Source organism: Heterodontus francisci, chromosome 6 (genome assembly GCF_036365525.1).
Source record: "Heterodontus francisci isolate sHetFra1 chromosome 6, sHetFra1.hap1, whole genome shotgun sequence".
Classification (NCBI taxonomy): Eukaryota; Metazoa; Chordata; class Chondrichthyes; order Heterodontiformes; family Heterodontidae; genus Heterodontus; species Heterodontus francisci.
The window spans coordinates 49588193-49608625 of NC_090376.1; the positions used below are offsets into that span (position 1 = coordinate 49588193).

At 41.3% G+C, this 20433-nt stretch overlaps 1 protein-coding gene across 4 annotated transcripts in view; it reads right to left on the minus strand.

The window, feature by feature from the left end:
• The window catches only part of sgcg (sarcoglycan, gamma), a 702223-nt gene that overhangs the window by 555109 nt on the left and 126681 nt on the right, over nucleotides 1-20433 (minus strand). For 2 of the 4 annotated variants that reach the window (XM_068033635.1, XM_068033636.1), the window contains exon 1: nucleotides 18213-18299. The exons of 1 other annotated variant lie outside the window; for it this stretch is intronic. The gene's annotated coding sequence lies outside the window, so the exon portion shown is untranslated. Of the gene's footprint in view, nucleotides 1-17158; nucleotides 17202-18212; nucleotides 18300-20433 lie in introns of those variants that run through there. One more of the 4 variants, XM_068033638.1, reaches the window with a different exon arrangement.

A 20433-nucleotide genomic window follows, 5' to 3' on the forward strand; every position in this document is an offset into this window, starting at 1 on the left:
ATTGAAAGTTAACTGGAAAGGAATCCAGACCTGAGGGATGATTAGCATTGTTCAATAAAGGACTGCATTCTATACCATTACAAGAAGATATAAAATATATATATACTGTTCCGACTGAGGCTGGAGGAGTGCACTGTCTTTTCTAGTTCCACTTCTCCACAGGTCACAACATATATTTAAATGTTTACCCAGGTACAGATACGGTCAATCATATACTCTACTCTTTATCCCAGAATAAAATCCACCAACCAGATTTCTTTAATAAAAAAAATTCAGTTTATTATAAAACAAGACTTATCCAGTAATGAAGTAAAGCATTAACACACAGACTGGCGTATGAAAGTTCCCTTTTTAAATACCCCATACACACACTTTCACACACACACTAGTTAAAGAAAAATAAAGAAATTTTCTCTGCAGAGTTCTTCTACAAAAAAAAAGACAAAAAAGAATACTTTGGCCAAATACTGGTTAATTCTTGAAGAAAATGAATGAGATATGTTGTGTACCAGAATAACATCTGACGTCTGAGAACACGTACATGGATCAGTAGGATCTTTTCCGGAGCAGTTCTTTTCAGATGGTGTTGATGATTAATCTGGCAGGTTTTTCCAGCTTCTCAGAAGAAATGCGCCATCAAGGGTTGTAGTTCCCACACACATTGAACTCTCAGGGCTTTTCAGAGAAGTGAAGAAAGAGATGAGCTGGGGGTTTCTCTCTTGGCAGGCTGACCACCAACTAATTCAAAACAGTCCTCAACTCAACCAGAAAGTCAAAACAATATCCCAAAAGTGACCTCCTGACCATCACAAATCTTGACATGTCACTTCTCTTGTAAACATCTTTCCCATGTCACCAAGGTTTCTATTGTTTATTGAGCTTAAGGTGTGCGACTTCCAGTAAAGGTTGTTTTTAAACAAGACCTCTTAGTGACCCTTGTAAAAAAAACACACACACACACCCATGGAATCTTTTCAGTTTTAAACACAAGTCCTCAAAAAATATTTAACAAAAAATGGAAGCACTTTCATAACAATACCTTGAAACAAATTTATGCTCAGCAGAGAGGAAGGTCCACTTATAAATTCAACTGTTATAACTTACACAGAGAAATATTGTATAAAATAATTGTTATACATATTTTACATGAAAATGATTAAACGGGCAGACTAACATGATAATGCTTCTTTATGGCCAAATAGATTAAATTCATTTTAAAATATTACTTGTATTTGACTCATTTTATGTGTAGTATACACGCATTATGTATTATTTAAATGACATTTTAATCGTGAATTATACATAAGATATTGTACCAGAGAGTTACAAGAGTTCTTTTACAGGTTTAGACTTAAGTGCAAGAGAGCTGCACTGTAACAGACTATTACAAAATTGAAAGAATGTGATTGATACACCCGCAATGGTTGTGATATGATGTTCATTTAGTGGGAGGAAGTCCATTTTCTCTTCCCTCTCCCCACTTTGTCAAAGTGCTGGCTCAAGTTGGAATGCCAGCAATGCACCTGTATCTTATCCTGGTGGCCACTTTTCATGCGCAAGCCAGAAAGTGAAGGGTTGCATGTTACATCCAGGAGGAATCTCAGCTCAGCCCAATTCTACATTCACACAGATGTATCAGCTTTCCCCATTAGTTTCCACAAGACCTCATGAAAGACAGAAGCCCTGATATTTACTGGGGAGGGGTTTTGGAGCCAGGGGGATGAGTTATGGAAGTCTGGATTTCCCCGAATAACATGGAGGCAGGCCACCGAAATAAACTGCTGGTAGTGTTTATGCTCAGAATATGAGGCGCCTCCCCCTGACCCCACCAACATTGGCAGGATCAGCGCCACAGGTCACCAGTGGATGCATCACAACACTCATTCCAGGATGAAAGGCCCAATGATTTTCAGGTCACTAACTAACACACCAAGATATTTTCCAGCACTGGGTAGTGGCCAGGAGTGGGAACTCTGACTGATTTTTCACCTCTCCTAACCCAAGGTCAACAAGACCAACTGCAATGCCCCCTTGGTTGAGATCTGTTAACTCAGCACAGTCAATAAATCAAATGAGACCTTTCTGCTCTTATCCCAGTTATCCAAGGTAAGAAAATGAGTAGCTTTATTACTCTATTTGTATAGTTCTGGAACTTTTGAAGTGTGATATCTGATGTAATTGAGGTGTGCTAGATGCAAGAATTGTATATGCTAGTTGATCTCCTGTGGCCTTGTATTTTGTGCAGGTCAAGACCTGCACAGTCTACAAAGGTTTTATCCTAATGGTCCTAAACAATGCGATGACGAGAAGTATGAAAGCAGTGCACAACAGAAGATGCCACTATAATAAACAGGCAAATTCAACATGAATAAAATAAGCCGAAGAGTTTAAATTATAACAAAATGTGATATTTGTTTTGTTGATACTGCACAATGGCAGAAAGTAAATTCAAACCACATACATGAACACTCACAACTACTAATCATTACTGATGACCACAGCACAATTAAGCACCAGTGCGTTAATAAATTGATTACTTAATGGAACCGTACGCACCTGAACAAATCAAATTGGGTCACACCAAAAAAAATCAGACACCAGCAAATCAACATATTTATGGATTCCAGTGATCAATAAACCCATAGAACAATGCACACTGGTGAATTGGTAAATTATTAAGCCATAGGTGCCAAAAAAGTTATAAACCAAAACAGCAATAGGCAGCAACGATTAATAAATTAATAGAAATGCAGGCACCGCTAAATGGATACAGAAGCGGGCACTGGCGGATATTTAAATAACCGAGAAATGGGCAGCAGGGAATCAATACATTCCTAGTACAGAAAGCACCAGAAAATTATTAATATAGGCATAGAAGTTAATCATTTAATTAAAACAGCACCAGAAAATCAATAATTTACAAGAGCAGCAGGCACCAGTGAATTAATAAATTCATACAACGATGGGTAACAGTGTAGCGAAAATTAACAGACAAGCAGGCGCCAGTAAATTAATAAATGGGTGGAGGAGTGGGAATGCAATTTTTTAAATCAGTCTATCTGTGCAGCTATCAATCTGCAGGTTTGTGTTGATTCTGGCTTGGGATAAGAGCTGGGAGGAAAGCAAGGAAGAAGCACAGTTAAGGTAAGGCAGCAGGACAGAGACATGGGGAAGTGTAAGCAACACAAGCAGGGCCTGACATAGAGCCAGGTGGTGATTGGGTCCGGTCACCTGGAAAGCAGGGCCAGAAGCACAGATTTTGGTTCCAGGCAAGAGGATAGTGGGCCTGTAGGCTAGGTACGTGAGACCAGAACAAGGGAGGAGTGGAGTCCCAAAAGGGTGCAGGATCAGACAGAAGCCGAGCAGAGTCAGGTGGGAGGAACTGCAATATGTGGAGTCTGGGACTAGAGCTGTATAGGACACAAGCAGAGATGAGGTGCATGATTCTGAGAGTAGGTACTAGGATCTGTCGGAGCCAGAGATCAGGAAAGAAGTCAGGGAGGGAAGAAAGTATAACAGTGGCATTAGAACCCAATGCAGCAAGGTAATAGAGCCAGGAACAACAGGGCAAGGTAAAGAATGATCACAGAGGGAAGCGGAAATAAATCACAATATGTATAATTGACGATAAACAAAAACAAAGTTAAAACAAAGTTAAAACAAAATAGCAGCCAGATCTGTATGACTTACTACAGAGCTATCAATTGTGGGGGCAGCTGAACACTAATGTTATCCACATAATAAATGCAGGCATCACCATTATATTTTCAGTGTTATCTAACACTACAAAGGTATTACTAAATAATAAGTAAACTGGTAATAAGCATGTCAAAGGGAAAAATGGAAGCATTTAATACATTATCAATAGTTCATGTACTGCTAATTAGTGACACCATATATATGTTAATTACAGTTGCTGTAATTAATTTCTACTTCACTCTGCAGCAAACTACTATTCATAGCCATAGAACTATATTGGATTACAGTGTTATTGCATTCTTTTCAATTGAACAATGCATACTGCATTAATAAGAGAAGGTATAAGACACTTGAAATTTATGTCTCAAAACTGTAATAGCATCATGATGATTTACCCTGTAGTAAGTACTGAGTGCCCCCAGGAAAATTAGTGAATTTGAATTCTAACCTTCACTTCTACTATTTAGCCAGAAACACTGAACCCAGAAGCTCAGTGAGATCTGTATCCAGTGAAGGTAAGATCTAGACCGTACTGTATTTAGCTCAATGCATCACAGTCCATATTGGACCGATAACAAAACTTATTGCTCAACTCTGTTTCAATATAATTTGTACTGTTTATCCACATGTAAAGATATTGTACTGCTAAAATCAAGATTCTTTTGAAACGATGAACAATTGTTGGAAATGTAGACTGCATTGTCTTGCATTGGAGCTTGTACTGTAAATCTGTGTAGCAAAGCACCTGCACTAACATCAATCTGTTATTTGTACCTGACCACTGCTAACTACTGAAAAAGCTCTTGGTCACCTTGAATAGTATCTCCTCCTTTGGCTCACCATCAATTCTTTGTTTCCTTATGCTTCTATGAGGCACCTTGGGACATTTTCTAAGCATTATAAAAATAAGTTGTGTTGATAGCACAATTGTTCTCCACGTTGTTAAATGTGCTCAATTATAACTCAAAATGTTGCAGATATTATGCTGTGCCTGCCATTATTCTTCATAAAGCCCACAGCAGTTGAAGAACTAAAACCTTACTTGATCTAATTCTGGCATTTGTGCAATGAGATTTGTGATCCTTACGTGCTAAAAACATGTTGTATATGTCCATCAGTTGGAAGTACTATGTAAAATATAAATTAGGGAATGCCAGTTATTTGACAATCATGTCAAGCCGGAGGTCTGCTCAGACTCCTTATGCCAAAACTGAAGTTAATCAAATTTAAACTGTAATACAACTGTAAATTTTCAACATACCATTTCACCAAAACAATTAAAATATTAATGTGCTGACTACTAATTGGCTAATGTTCATATCAGAAAAGAGTTTTTGTTCAACTCTTCCAAATCTCCTTGCACAAAAACAATTAGATGACGATCAATATTTATTTACTGCTGCTATTGACATCTAGTGGCAGCAAATCAATATGTGTCTATTGCCTCTGGCTTGGCTCTTTTGAATAATTCAGAGCGGAACCAATGATTGACAACTGGCTTGATTCTTGCTTAGTCTTCCTGGGCTTGCCTGAAGTTATTCACTATTTTGGAGAATTAAACTTCAAGAAGCAATTTCACTGGCAATCCTCAGCAGTCACTCTAATGAGCAGACCTTCAACTTCTTTATCTGAATTTGGCTTGAAGATCTATCCCACTCTCCAAACAGCGGGGCCAAAACTTCTCAGCCCTTCTGGCCATAGTCTGGCAAAAAGGTTTGCGAGTGATGTTGGGGAGGGTTTAAACTAACTTGGCAGTGGGATTGAGCATTAGAAAGGAGTAACAAGGTGCACAAAGGATTGGAAGAGATAGATAGCACTAGAGTGAGAGATAGTAAGTTATTGAGTGGGGTCAGACAAGGAGGGAATGTAATACGGTCTACATTAGGTTTACAATGCATGTATGTAAATGCGTAGTAAATAGCCACTTTGCACTATTTGCAGACGCAAATAGCCACTTGAGAATATGATGTTGTGGCAATAACAGAAACCTAGCTCAAAAAAACCGACAGGACCTGGTTACTAAATATTTTAAATATAACCTGGTTACTGCATTTTATTCTGGGGGCGTGCTGGAAGGCAGGGTGAGACCCCGCCTCGGCCCTCCGTCACACCCCTGAAGCCATTTAATGGCAGGCAGCCAATTAACTGCCCGCTATCCATTTAAGGAATGAGCTCCCACCTCCAAGAGCTGCCGGCCAATTGGTACTGCAGGAAGCCTGCAGCACCGAAGACTAGAGGAAACCCCGGCACATGTGAGTGGACTCGGGGTCACCAGGGCCAGTCAGGCAGGCCCCGGCAACAGGGTGGGGTGAGGGAAGGGTTCAGGGAGGTGGGGAGTGTCTTCCGGGGCAAATGCCACTGTGGAGAGCTCTCCAGTGGCACTGGATTGCCTTCAAAAAGGAAGGACACCCCCAACTCCATGAAGAGGCCATCAAGCTTTACCACAAAATTGAGGTGGAGGCGGGAAGAGTCCCTTAAGTGGCCACTTAAGGGTCTCAATTGGCCTGGGGCAGGAAGGCTGACCTGGGACTTCCCCGTAGCAGAATGGCAGGGGGCCTGGGCAATGTCAGGAATGGCGCCCCCTGCCATTTTGTTTGCCCCCGCCCACCTCTGCCCATCTCCAAGGGCAGAACAAAATTCTGCCCAAGGTGTTCAGGAAAGATAGGGAAGGAAAGAAAGAAAGGAGGAGAGGTGACAACATTAATTAAAGAGAATATTACAGTGCTGGAGAGAGAGTATGCCCTAGAGACGTCAGGATAGAATCTATTTGGTTAGAGTTAAAAAGCAACAATAGGGACACTATTAGACAACAGGGTGTATTCTATCGGCCACCAATTAGTGGAAAAGATATAGAGGAGCAAATTTGTAGGGAACTTACAGAGAGGTTCAAAAGCTATAAAGTAGTGATAATGGGGTACTTTAATTATAATATAGACAGGGATAGTAATACTGTAAAGGGCAGTGAGGGAGAAGAGTTTCTGAATTGTATTCAGGAAAATTTTCTTGATTAGTATATTTCCAGCCCAATGAGGAAGGAGAAATGCTGGATCTAGTTCTGGGGAATGAGGTGGGTCAAGTGGATCAAGTGCCAGTAGGGGAATATTTAGGGAACAGTGATCATAATATAATAAGGTTTACGTTAGCTATGGAAAAGGACAAAGAGCAATCTAAAGTAAAAGTATTGAATTATCGAACTGGAGGAAGATATACTGTGCATTTCCCCAGGGATTGATACAAGGACCACTGCTTTTCTTGATATATATGAATGACTTAGGTTTGGGTGTACAGGGCACAATTTCAAAATTTGCAGATGTCGCAAATTTTTGAATTATTATGAACTGTGAGGAGGACAGTGATAGACTTCAAGAGGTCATAGATAGGCTGGTGGAATGGTGGACATGTGGAATTTAATGGAGAGAAGTGTGGAGTCATGCATTTTGGTAGGAAGAGTGATGAGAGCCAATTGAAAATAAAGGGTGCAATTCTAAAGGGGGTGCAGGAACAGAAAGACCTGGGGGTATATGTGCACAAATCGTTGAAGGTGGCAGGGGAGGTTGAGAAAGTGGTTAAAAAGGCATAGAGTACAAAAGCAAGAAAGTTATGATGAACCCTTATAAAACACTGGTTCCACCTCAACTGGAGTATTGTGTCCAATTCTGGGCACCACACTTTAGGAAGGGTGTGAAAGCTTTAGTGTGGGTGCAGAAAAGATTTACGAGAATAATTCTAGGGATGAGGGACTTCAGTTCCATGGAGAGATTGGAGAAGCTGGAGCTGTTCTCCTTAGAGGAGAGAAGCTGAAAGGAGAGTATTCAAAATCATGAGGGTTCTAGACAGAGTAGACAGAGAGAAATTGTTACCATTGGCAGAGGGGTCACGAACCAGAGGAAACAGATTTAAGCTGAATTGCAAAGAACCAATGGCGACATGAGGAAAAACTTTTTTACGCAGCGATTGGTTACGATCTGGCAGGTACTGCCTGACTGTATGGTGGAGGCAGATTAAATCGTGGCTTTCAAAAGGGAATTAGATAAGCACCTGAAGAGAAAACACTTGCAGGCTACGGAGAAAGGACGTGAGAGTAGGACGAGCAGAGTTGCTCATGCAGAGAACCAGCTAGTACATGATGGGCCAAATGGCCTCCTTCAGCGCTGTAACCTTTCTACGATTCTACGGAATAGGCAAAGGCTCATATCGGAGTCCTGGCCTTGCATGGAAATTCCTGGGAGCTAGAGGGATAGGTTTTCAACTTGACAAAAATGAAAAATCGAGCAATTTTTACAGCGGGTGGCAAATCTGCAATGCGAGTTTTATGGTCAAATGACAAGTTGAACAATAATGCCGCAGTCTGTACACATGCCTTATGGCAATTAATGGAGGAGGAATCATGGCCAAAGGCGAAGACCTTGCCTAATGCAATGGCAAAATGGGGCCAACCTTGGTAATCCAGGCCTGAACTGTGTCGCAAAACCTGGAAAAAAGAGTTTGCCAGGTACACACTGGTCCACTTACAAAATGGGCACTTGTGTTTACATTCTGGGAAAGCTGTGTCATCCCATCCCAATTCCCAGATATGGCACACTCTGTCAGGTTTCTTGATCTCTTGACACAGGCTTGCGTGGCGGGATATTTGGTTGAGTTCCCCTGATCCTGCAACCTGTGGTGGGGTCAATTTCTGGAGGTCAGGTTCTGGTACTTACACAAGGATGAGAGACTTGCAAGATTTTGGCCCCATTGTGTCCAGAAATTCTGTTTCTAACGATTGTCACGCTAGGCCCCCACCTACCAAGAATGAGGCACATTAACTTTGTTATGAACATTGATTTTAAATTCTTGTTGGAACAAGGAAATAACTTGTTAAGCAGATCAGCCGTGGCTGGAAAAAACATTTACATATTAACAGACAGTGCTTGGAAGGACAAAGAAACATTCCGTGACACATTCAACCCTCAGTGGACCTTGATCACCAGCTATTGTGTGTCAGAGGAGCATTCCAGAGACTGCTAAGGTGATACAATCCAGGACTGGTTAAACCAGCTGGTCACATGACTAACTGGCTGTTCCAGTGTCTTTTGAACGAGCCACAGCGAGTTTGAATGCAGAAAGACTGTTTGCCCCTGGATGGAGATCTCTCCTGTCTGCTCCTTCTGTTTCTCACAAACCTCTGAATCCACTGAAGACACACAAACCCCAAGAGAGAAAAGTCTCCTACAACGAACAAGGTTTAAGAAGATACTGAACCCCAACAAAAAGCAAAATCTACCCACAATCAAGGACATTGATCACAAGTCATGGGAGTCAGTTGCTAGCGTTCGCCAGAGCTGGCAGATAGCCATAAAGGCGGGGCTAAAGTGTGGCGAGTTGAAGAGACTTAGCAGTTGGCAGGAAAAAAGACAGAGGCGCAAGGGAAGAGCCAACTGTGTAACAGCCCCGACAATCAAATTTTTCTGCAGCACCTGTGGAAGAGCCTGTCACGCTAGAATTGGCCTTTATAGCCACTCCAGGCGCTGCTCCACACACCACTGACCACCTCCAGGCGCTTACCCATTGTCTCTCGAGATAAGGAGGCCAAAGAAGATATCCAGCATTAACATTGGGTAATATAAATCTACATTTCCATATTGGAATATCATTCAGGACACTGTAGAATTATCAAATTCTTCCCATGCAATACTTGAAGACAACTTTTTCAATCTTAGACTTTTAATGACTTAAGCAATATGACTGACTGCCTCACATTCATTCACTTCCACCTCCAGATTAGAATTGGGGCTGGCTTGGTTCATTTGCAAATTCCTGAGTCTGTTCTAATTGAAGTCAGTTGTAAGGAAGCCAAGTTTCAGCAGCAAAGATATAAACAATTTGCCAGTATTATGTAGCTTCATGATACATTTCATATAACAATGTCATTGTAGTTGTGTATTTAGAATTAGAGTGAGATTTTACCTATGATTGCTACTTTTGGATATGGCTCAAGTGATCCTTGGGCCCACCCTTTGGGATGACAGATAATGTTGGTTTTCCATACTTCTGCTGTTACCTGTATATGTGAACCATAATTTCCCAAATATGACAAAATTGACACTGCACTCAACTAGATCGCAGGCACACTTGCACGGACATCAGAGCTGGCTGGCCGTACTGAGCTTTGTGAGCCAGACCATGGCTGAATCCATTATAGGGCCAGAGTATACACCACGTAATGGTCCAGTGCCATCAGAATCCTTGCAGACTTAAACCCTGAAATTAGCCAAGCACACTCACATCTTCCAATATGGAATCATTCAGCAGTATTATTCAGCAGTATTAGTTTATCAAATCACAACCACAAAAGTAAAAAACAGCACAGCACATCAGGCTGACAACATTCACAGAATGTGTAATAGATGAACTAAGTGCACTGCATTGGTGAAAATAAGACAGAAGCTCAGAAAAAGTTGGGAACAGATGGTATTTGAGTAAATGAGCAGGAACGTGTATGGTAAAATAAAAATGAAAAATCTAGACATCTGCACAGCAGATGCATCAACATCTGTAAGAAAATAAAAAGGCTCAGATTTTCCCTAGGACAGCCGGTTTTAGATATGTAGAATTACATTCAAAAAATGTCAACCTCTTTTCCTTGACTGGCCTCCAGCATTTTCTGTTTTTTTCAGATTTTTTATATTTGCAGTTTTGTATGGCTTACAAAGAAGCCTTATATTGAAAGCAACAGAGGAGAAAGGCACCCCAAGAACCAGCCAGAAGAGCAGCAGCAGTTGGCACGAAAGCAGGAGGTGGCTGCTGTCAGGTGTCAATAAGAGCCTCCAGGGACTGAGTTGACCCTTGTTTCATGGCATTCAAGTTCTGAAAAAGAGCTACTGCAGGCTCCTCTGTTGCTGCATGGACAACTGGGCTGCTTCATGCTCTGCAAATCTTTTAAATGCTGGACCACGAGATGCAGATCACCAGTCTCGAGATAACAGGTGATGCCTCCTGACCGCAAGACAGTAATATCTTCCTTCCAGTGTGTCACCACCATTTCTTCTGCTCATTCCTGCTCTATGTACTTTCCTTTATATCACTAACTTTTCCAGGGTGTAAATCTCTAAACCAATACTTTGGAGGGACGGAATGACCAATAGTGCATGCAGAAAAATGTCAACATTGCTGCATTCTAAGAAGCTAGCTTCTTGCTCTTGCTGTGACATTTAAAGGAGGTAAACAGGAAAAGATGTTAAAATGGTTTCTGGTAATCTGGATGGACATTAAAGATCCCATTGCATTATTTGAAGAAGAGTAGAGAGTTCTCTTGGTCCTCTGGCCAACATCCCTCTCTCAACAAATATCAAAAATACATTAGCAGACCATTTATTTCAGTGCTGGTTGTTGGGCTTTGTGAGCACATAACAGTTGCCATATTTGTCAACATAACAGTTGTTGCACTGCAAAAGCAATTCATTGTGTGCAGCACTTTGAGATACTTTGATGTGATGAGATGCTATCTAAGCACAATGGCGCAGTGGTTAGCACTGCAGCTTCACAGCTCCAGCGACCCGGGTTCAATTCTGGGTACTGCCTGTGTGGAGTTTGCAAGTTCTCCCTGTGTCTGCGTGGGTTTCCTCCGGGTGCTCCGGTTTCTTCCCACATGCCAAAGACTTGCAGGTTGATAGGTTAATTGGCCATTATTAATTGCCCCTAGTATAGGTAGGTGGTAGGGAAATATAGAGACAGGTGGGGATGTGGTAGGAATATGGAATTAGTGTAGGATTAGTATAAATGGGTGGTTGATGGTCGGCACAGACTCGGTGGGCTGAAGGGCCTGTTTCAGTGCTGTATCTCTAAAATAAACAAAACACTACTCTTATTCTTGCTGGATGAGTTATACTACTCCTCCTCATGCCACAATATATTCAAATACTGGATCCTAAAGCTCCGAGCTACTTGTTTTATTCATTTAGTGAAAATCCAAAATGTTATAAATCTTTAATAATTCTGTGAGGAAAATACAATCCCTCAATTCATTATTCACACCCACCCATGAGCAATCCACTGATTCAGAAATATCAATATTAGGAATACCCTCAGCGAGAGAGTGAGAATAATCCAAATGTGAAACCTAGCAAAAATCAGTCTGATGATTTTGATGTGAGTTTTTGATAAGATTTTACAACAACTGTAAAAGGGAGACAAAAAGGGTCAGCATCAAAAGGATGCATTCTTTTTGAGGCCTGGCATCTCACTCAACTGCAGCATAACCAAATCATCCCAGTTTTCTAACAGAACCCAACATAGCGACTGGCTGGAATGTACTGTGCTAATTTATTTATTTAAGAATTTGTTTACCCAGAACACCCCCTTGGAATTGAACAGCATGTTTCTGTGAAGTGAAACAAAATATATTGGAAACTCAGAACAGATCAGGCAGCATTTGAAAGAGAAAGATAGCCTCATGTTTTGAGCGAGTCGTTTTCCTTTCCCTGACTTAAAGGGCCAGATTTTGTTGCGAAGACGCCGGTTCCGCCGTCGGGACTGGAACGGGTGTGCGACACGTCGGGGTCAGATGCAGACGGTGGCACGCAATACAGTGGCGGCCGGCCAATTGCGTGATCGGAGTTAGGTGCAGAGGCGGAGAGTATGGTGCCAGCTGACACCTCGGCAGGTGCTGGCGCCAATGTTAAAAAGGGCTGCCAGCTCTGCACTTAATCTTGCTGTCTGCAGACATAGGAGAGGGGGAGGTCATAGAGACTGCAGAGTGATGAACAGCAGACCCAAGGTGGCATCACACTTCACTGATGTCTCCCTCCAGGTGCTCCTACCAGCTGCCAGAGAAAGGAGGCATATTCTATTCCCGAGGGATAGGAGGTGGTGACCTGGGAGCCTCACCAAACAGGCATGGCTGCAGATAGCCGAGCAGGTAAGCAGTTGTGGGGTAATGCCAAGGACCTGGATTCAATGACCTCATCCAGGCAGCAAAAGTGAGTACCTCTTAAAGCTTTCAGCTCTTGGGTCTTGCATTGGGCAAAGCAGGAAGGTGTGTTGGATGGTGAAGGAGTACCCACCCATGCATGCAAACTGACTGTGCCATGGCGAAATGACCCTGAAAGGAGACCACTTGTCATTACAGACCCTTGCAAGATCATTAGAAAGGGGCTACATGCAGGAGGCATCTGTGTACCCCCATTAGTGGCAGCTGGATTATCACCAGTCTGTGTTGGGACTGTTTTCACTGGGTGACCCACAGTTTCCATCGCTCTCTCTGCAGGAAAAGATTGCACACAATCGCAGAGACAAAAAAAACCCAAACTGACACAATTTCACTTTTATAAATTTTACTTTAATTTATGTTGGTTTTGGCATGAGTGTTAAACAAGAACTAACAGTTAAACCATGGTTGACATATATCTCTTAAAAAGGTTACAAAGTTAATCAAGATGCAACAAAGGTAGTCTTTACAAATCCTTTAAGCAGTTCTATCAGCAAGAGGGCACCAAACGTCCCAAAGTATGTCAGAATCAGTAACTTCTTCAGGTAGTTTTTCCAAGTCCTGTCCTCCAGGATGCAGATATGGAAGTAATGATGTCCTTCGATAGCGAGCAATGTAATCTTCCCTTTAACGGTTCGATGTTGTTGCCTCTCGAACAACCATGGCCTTGCCCATAACCATTCCACTCATAACTCTAAGTCACCAAAGACAGCTCCCATGAGCGGTATTCGCCGATGGTCAGCTGTCAGAGTCCAGGGTCCTCTGCCTGGAGCTAGTCTTTTAAAACAACCAACAGCTCCCAGCTTGTTCCTTTACAACAACAGATGGCTGTTTTTGTTTCCACCCACTATAGAGTATTCTAAACTGAAACCTGAGCTCCAATCACATGTCTCTGATCATAAGACTGCGTGTTTCAAATTGGTTAGGCCAAGCTTTGTCTTTTCCAGAACTCTCTGGAGTTTACAGTTTCATTTCCAGTAAGTGACTGTCTCAGAAAAAAAAACAAGCTTTGAATCCAAAGTCATAGCACCTAACAGTTCATTCAACAGGTCAGCTATATAGAACACAGTCTTCACATGAGGACTCCATCACATCACGATGTCGGTCCTTCAATCCAAGTGTCATTTCCCAATTTTATGTTAACCCCCCCAACTCCACCCGCCTCTATTCCTATCCCCAAGGTTGACTTAAAATTTTGCCCATAGATTTTCAGAATTTACTGTTTTAATTTTTACATCTGCATAGCTATCCAACATATTGTATCATGTACATAAAAACACAATTAAAATGCTGACCGATACATAAAATCCTGGACTGATCTATACAAGGACAAAATAATAAAGCAAGGATGATCTGGTATTCTCTTTGATGCTTCCAGTTTTTTCTTTAAATATAAAAATAATTATTTAATTCTTGTTTCAAAGAATAAAATAGAATTATTAAATTATAAGTTTAGGGAGTTAGAGAGCAGCACTGTGATAAAACAAGGACCAGTCAGCTTTTTGAATTCCTCCTGATATGTTTCTCTTATCCATGTTCTTTTTCTGTTACTGGATCTGGTTTTCATGCAGCAAGGCCCTGTAATCCCAGAGAGGACTGTAAAGCTTGGATTTCTAACAAGGGGAACAAGAGTTTTGGGTGGAACCCAATTTTTCCAAGATTCCGTCCCATTTAGATTGGCCCTTTCAAATCTTGTAGGCAGGGATTGCCGAGAGCAGATCTTGCACCCACCATCCAATATCAAGAGAACATGCCTGAGGACGTTCCCAGGCTTTCCCTGATATTCCACCCTTTAGGCCTTCCATGAAACCAGAACAGAACTCACGCCAGCTGAGAGTTAACACTTGTACCACCAATGCCCCATTAAAGGCTCCAGAAGTTCCTGAGAGAAAGATCATCAACCTTGGAAAAGATCAATTGCCTTTTTTAAAATGGTGCATAAGGCCCTTGAAGCTGGAGATATACTTACCTTTTTTGCCTTCAATGCCGGGATGTGCCTCTGTGTCCACCGACAGAAGTGATTTTGGAATGTTCCACTTTCTGACAGACAAATAGGAGTAGGTATGACTGAAGAGCCTTGCGGGTACAAAGTGCTCTCCTTGGCCAGACAAATGAGTCTATCCCCAGGGTCTGGACAGGGACCCTATGTGGGGTTAGGGCAAGGAGAGGCTCCACTCTGCCTCACTTACAGCAGTGGAGCAGGGCTGCAGGAATTTTAGGCCTGAGTATTAGAAAGTGTCTTCAGTTTATCATTTATGTCTTAATCAAACTGAAGTTGGTCACTTGTGCACACAAGTGATTCGCAGGCGTTGCTAAGAGCAGATCAAGTACACACAAGCAAGGAGGTGAAAGGTTATTGGGGGTAGGTGGAAATGTAGAGTTGCGGTGACAATCAGATCTTCCATGATTTTGTTGAATGGTGGAGCAGGCTCGAGGGGCCTACTCCTGCTCCTAATTCGTATCTCCTTAAGTAAATCGGCTGGTAGGTCTGGAGGGTACTAATCACAGGGTGTGCTTATACTGAAACTTTAGTGTTACTAAGAGGTGGTTTCAACTTTCCAGCTAAAACTGTAGAATAAATGTGGAATTACGACTTGAGCTGTGGAGGCAGACAATATGCCACTCACTGGAGGCTGTAGATGCACATTGATCTGAAAGCAGTGGGGAGGAAGAGCATGGAATGTCGAGTGGGAGACAAATAGATAGTTTCCAATGTTAAGCTGCAGAAAGTTCTGGCTCATCCATAGCTTCATATCCAGCAAGAATTCAGCAGCGCAGTAATAGTCGAGAGTTGTGATGTTGAACTAAAGCTTGGGTGTCCTCAGCATACACCCACGTGGAAGGTTTTCCCATGCATATGGACAAAGGGAACGAATTTCTGCTGCGGTTCTCCTGTTCATCTGCAGTATCTTCAATGGGAGAGTTGTGGATACTACAAATAAATGTTTACTACACCATTTTTCCAGGGTTTTCATGGTTTTCCTGCTGATGTTACAAAAAACAAGTGGAAGACCCTCTATGGAAATTCACCCCCAATGCTGCTTAAGGTATTCATGTAGGCCGAAAATATGAGAGGAGCAAGAATGAAACCTTGGGACATATGAAAAATAGCCACGCAGTATAGGGCCAAATGTTATTGCAGAAATTTTGCTAGCTACTTTACAACAGATAAGAATGTCATGGAGGCTGAGGAGAACAAGGAGGAATCATCCTTAATCACAATTATAGAAGTTGTGATTTTGACCAGGTTTGTCTTGGAACTGTGGGTCGGATGAAAACTAGACTGAAGGAATCAGAGTAAGCAGTGGTAGGTGAGATAAGCATGGAGCAGTGAGGCAGAGATACATTAAAATGCCTGAGAAAAAAGGTTAGAGATAGAGTGGTAGATGGGAAAGGCAATGGGATTAATCATGGAATAAAAACAAGAAATGCTGGAAATACTCAGCAGGTCTGGCATCTGTGGAGAGAGAAGCAGAGTTAACGTTTCAGGTTAGTGCCCCTTCTCATGAAAGGTCACTGACCTGAAACGTTAACTCTGCTTCCCTCTCCAGATACGCTGCCAGACCTGCTGAGTATTTCCAGCATTGCTTGCTTTTATTTCAGATTTCCAGCATCTGCAGTATTTTGATTTTATTTTAGGGATTAAGCATGGACTTTTTTAAGGAAGCAATAATCATGGAAGCTTTGAAATTGTAGGCACTGCTTCTGAAAAATTAGGCAATAATGATGTTAGCAAGTATTAGACCATACAGAGATAGTTGAGTGATCAAAATTAGGTAAGAACAGGGTTTGAAGAATCTCATGGAGAAAATGAATATGACGAGAATTGGGAGGGATAATGGGTAGAAGCGAGAGAGAATTGCGGCAATGCTTTTTACCACCAATGAGTAATAGGACAGTAGAATTATCATCCAGTGGAAAATCCACTCCTAGCAGTGCCTCACATATTTAAAACTGTTTAGTAAACATAACGTTTGAACTTGAAGTTTCAAAATGTATATTCATTAAATGATAAGAATTCATTTAAATCTATTCTGAAAGTACCCAGTGGCCTGAACTATCTAACTGACAGTCCTATTAAATGCAATAGTGAAGTTAGGAACTGGAAGTGAAAAGATGATTTAGGATTCAGGAGCTCACAGTGGGTTTTATCTAAATTAAAAGACTGTATGCACTGGTGCTCAAACTAACTCCTCCTCCAGCTGTTTATTAACTCATACTGGAATTCACACATGGTGCTTGTAGTGTTCTGGTCCAGGGATATTTTAAGCCTGGCAAAGAATTAGAAGAAAAATGTACTTACATTCTGACCCTGTAGACTGATGCCATAAAACTGCTGCTGAGTTTCCTTCATAACATCAGCCCACACTCCCCTCAGAACTTTTGCTTGTTCCTTTATAAACAAATGTCACACTCATGCAGTGCACCTCTTTAAAGATCACAGTGCCTAAAGTTCTGATTTTAAAGATCATTACTTACTAAAGAGATACTTACTTTCCTTCCTTCCTTTAGATGAGATCCAGTCCCACCTTATTTGCAAATGTTACAGACCTCATGACACTGCTTTCAGGCAGATGAATTAACAAGAAGAGTTCAGGCCAGGACAATTTGCAAACAATCAGGCAGTTGAGAAACTTACATGGGGAAAAGAAGTCAGAAACAGATTAGCTATAAAAGACAAGCTTTCCTGAGTAGCAAGCTTCAATAATGAATAATGATGGGGTGCAGGTGCTCCATATACTAAAAGGTTTAAATGTCCAAGATTGGCCAATCTCTGAAATTTGCTCAATGATATCATTTGCAAACTTACTTTCCTTTCTGCTATCAGAATCCAATGTGTGTCCTGTTTTCTAATTGTAGAAGTGAGCTGTTTGAGCCACACCCTGCCTCAGATACTTTGCTATACCATTAGATTCACATATTGTTGAAGCAAATTTTATATAGACAAGTCAGTCTTTTACACTCAGCATTTAAGTTTGTCGAAGTGTTCCTTTTTGGTCTGTCATTGAAAAAAATGTTAAAAATAGCATTTATATCTGTGGGGAACTGGAAAGCTGTAAATCAAGATCAGCGCTTTTCACTGCCATCACTTATGAGGGTTAACCTTAACCACATTTTACTGTAGTATTTCTAACATTTTACTGATTGCAAATCATCCAATGCCACACTGAATGGCTGCAGGCTGAAATATGTCACCCATGACTACAGTGTATAATAACTCAATACATAAGCAATGATGCAGATTGATTAACTTTAGTGCTGACATCTCTAGTCATCAGTTCACTGTGACACCTTGCATGATTTTATCATTTATTATATGAAATAATTGCATTAAAACTTCTCTGTATCATATGAGTAGCAATCATCCCTACCAATTAAACTGGAAGCTTGTCAAAAATAGAAATACTAATTACAGTTTCGTATAGAAATGAAAAGTGAATCTACTGTTAATGAAAAGGTAACATACAAATAATAGCAATTTATTAAAAGTACAACATCAGATAAATAAACAGTTATGGTTAACTACCAAGTTCCACTGTTTTCCTACCCTAGTTTCTTGCGCTGGGCTTGTTTTTCTGTTGAGGACTCCCTGGGCTGCTGTGCTTCGCACTGCTGTTCAGTGCTGTTCAGTATCAGATATCCAACAGCTGCAGGTCATAAATTTAGGTCTGTCATGGTTCAAACTAATCATGTGGGTACCAGACATCCGTTGCCTTTTATAAATGCCCTGCCCAGGATTCCTTTTCTTTGCTTGCATTCAAAATATTTACTACTATTTCAAAAAATGATTAGCTGGTAGTTTTCAAACCTCCAGACCTGATTATAATAAATACTTGGCAAGTGGCTCTTGATTTATATGCAAGGTTTTAAAAAATATATATACAATGGTAGCCTTTAGACTCTTGATGGCCAGACGCTTCCACAACACAGTAGCAGAAATGCTATTTAAAGTAAGACTTCACATGAGTATAAGAACAGATTTCATGCCGGCACCAGGGAAAATTGCCCTCTCCCCTCACTAATGTTGCAGCTTTGCCACAAAGGCATGCTGGATGAAAGCAGAGCAGCTTTGTATTTCAGATGCTTGACAATGTTCATTTTCCCTTTTGCTCTGGGCAAAGTCATGTGAAGATTTGTGAAGGGATGGTATCTCTTATAGTTAGTCTTGGGCCATTAAAAAAAAATCTCCATTGAATGCATTAGGCTCTATTCTTTGTTCAGAACAGAATTTTACATGTTATTCAATTTTGCTTTTGTTTTGGAAGACAGGTGAGGATAGTAGGGAAGGAAAGGGTGTGGGTGCAACCATAAAAGTTAAAAAGAAAACATTAACACATTTGGGAAAGAAAACAGTTTTATAGAAAATTTAATAATCTCACTGAGGATGCATCATGAAGCCATCTCTCTTATGAGAAAAATTCAGTAAGAGTTGCTAAGGGCCGGTGCATCACCACCTGATCAGCAACTCAGTCATGTTTTACTTTTGAGCATACCAGCAAATCTGAACACAGATGGGTCGTGGGAAATTTTGGCCTACTTTATGCCTAAATTGACTGAAGGATAAATCAGTGCTTAGCCTAGTTTGGCATAAAGAACAGTGGAACTAGGGATCTTTACCAAGATAAAAATAGATAAAGAAGAGATGCTTAAAAGGTTGGTTGCACTCAAACTAGAAAGATCACCTGTCCAGATGTGATGCATCTTAGGTCATTCAGGAAAGTAAGGGTGGAGATAATAGCGGCTCTGGCCACAATCTTCCAATCCTCCTTAGATATGGGAGTGGTGCCAGACGACTGAAAGATTGCAAGTGTTACACCCCTTGGCAGGTACAGGCCAGTCAGCCTTTCATCAGTGGACTTTCAAAAGAGGCTTGATAAAATACCACATAATAGACTTGTTAGCAAAATTGAAGCCCAGGGGATTAAAGTGGCTACATGGATAGGGAATTGGCTAAGAGATAGAAACCAGACAGTACTGGTGAGGTGTAATACCTGCCCATTTGCCTCTTCTCTCCTCACTATCCCAGGCCCCAAATACTCCTTTCAGGTGAAGCAGCGATTTACTTGTACTTCTTTCAATGTAGTATACTGTATTCGCTGCTCACAGTGTGGTCTCCTCTACATTGGGGAGACCAAGCGCAGACTGGGTGACCGCTTTGCGGAACATCTCCGCTCAGTCCGCAAGCAGGACCCTCAGCTTCCGGTTGCTTGCCATTTCAACACTCCCCCCTGCTCTCATGCTCACATCTCTGTCCTGGGATTGCTGCAGTGTTCCAGTGAACATCAACGCAAGCTCGAGGAACAGCATCTCATCTACCGATTAGGCACACTACAGCCTGCCGGACTGAACATTGAGTTCAATAATTTCAGAGCATGACAGCCCCCCATTTTACTTTCATTTTTAGTTATTTTTTCTTCCTTTTTTTTACTTTTTTACATTTTTTACAATCTTTTTTTTGCATTTATTTCATTTCATCTTAGTTTGTGCAGTTTGCTTACCCACTGTTTTTTTTCAGGTTTGCACTTGCTGCTGTTCAATATTCGATGTATTAACACCTAATCTGTACTAATGCTTTGTCTTTCAACACACCATTAACATATTGTTTGCCTTTGCTCTGTGACCTTTTGGTCAGCTATGTGACCTGGTCCAATCTAGACCTCCTTTGTTATCTCTTGCCCTACCCCCACCTCACTTGCTTATAACCTGTGACTTTTCTAATATTTGTCAGTTCCGAAGAAGGGTCACTGACCCGAAACGTTAACTCTGCT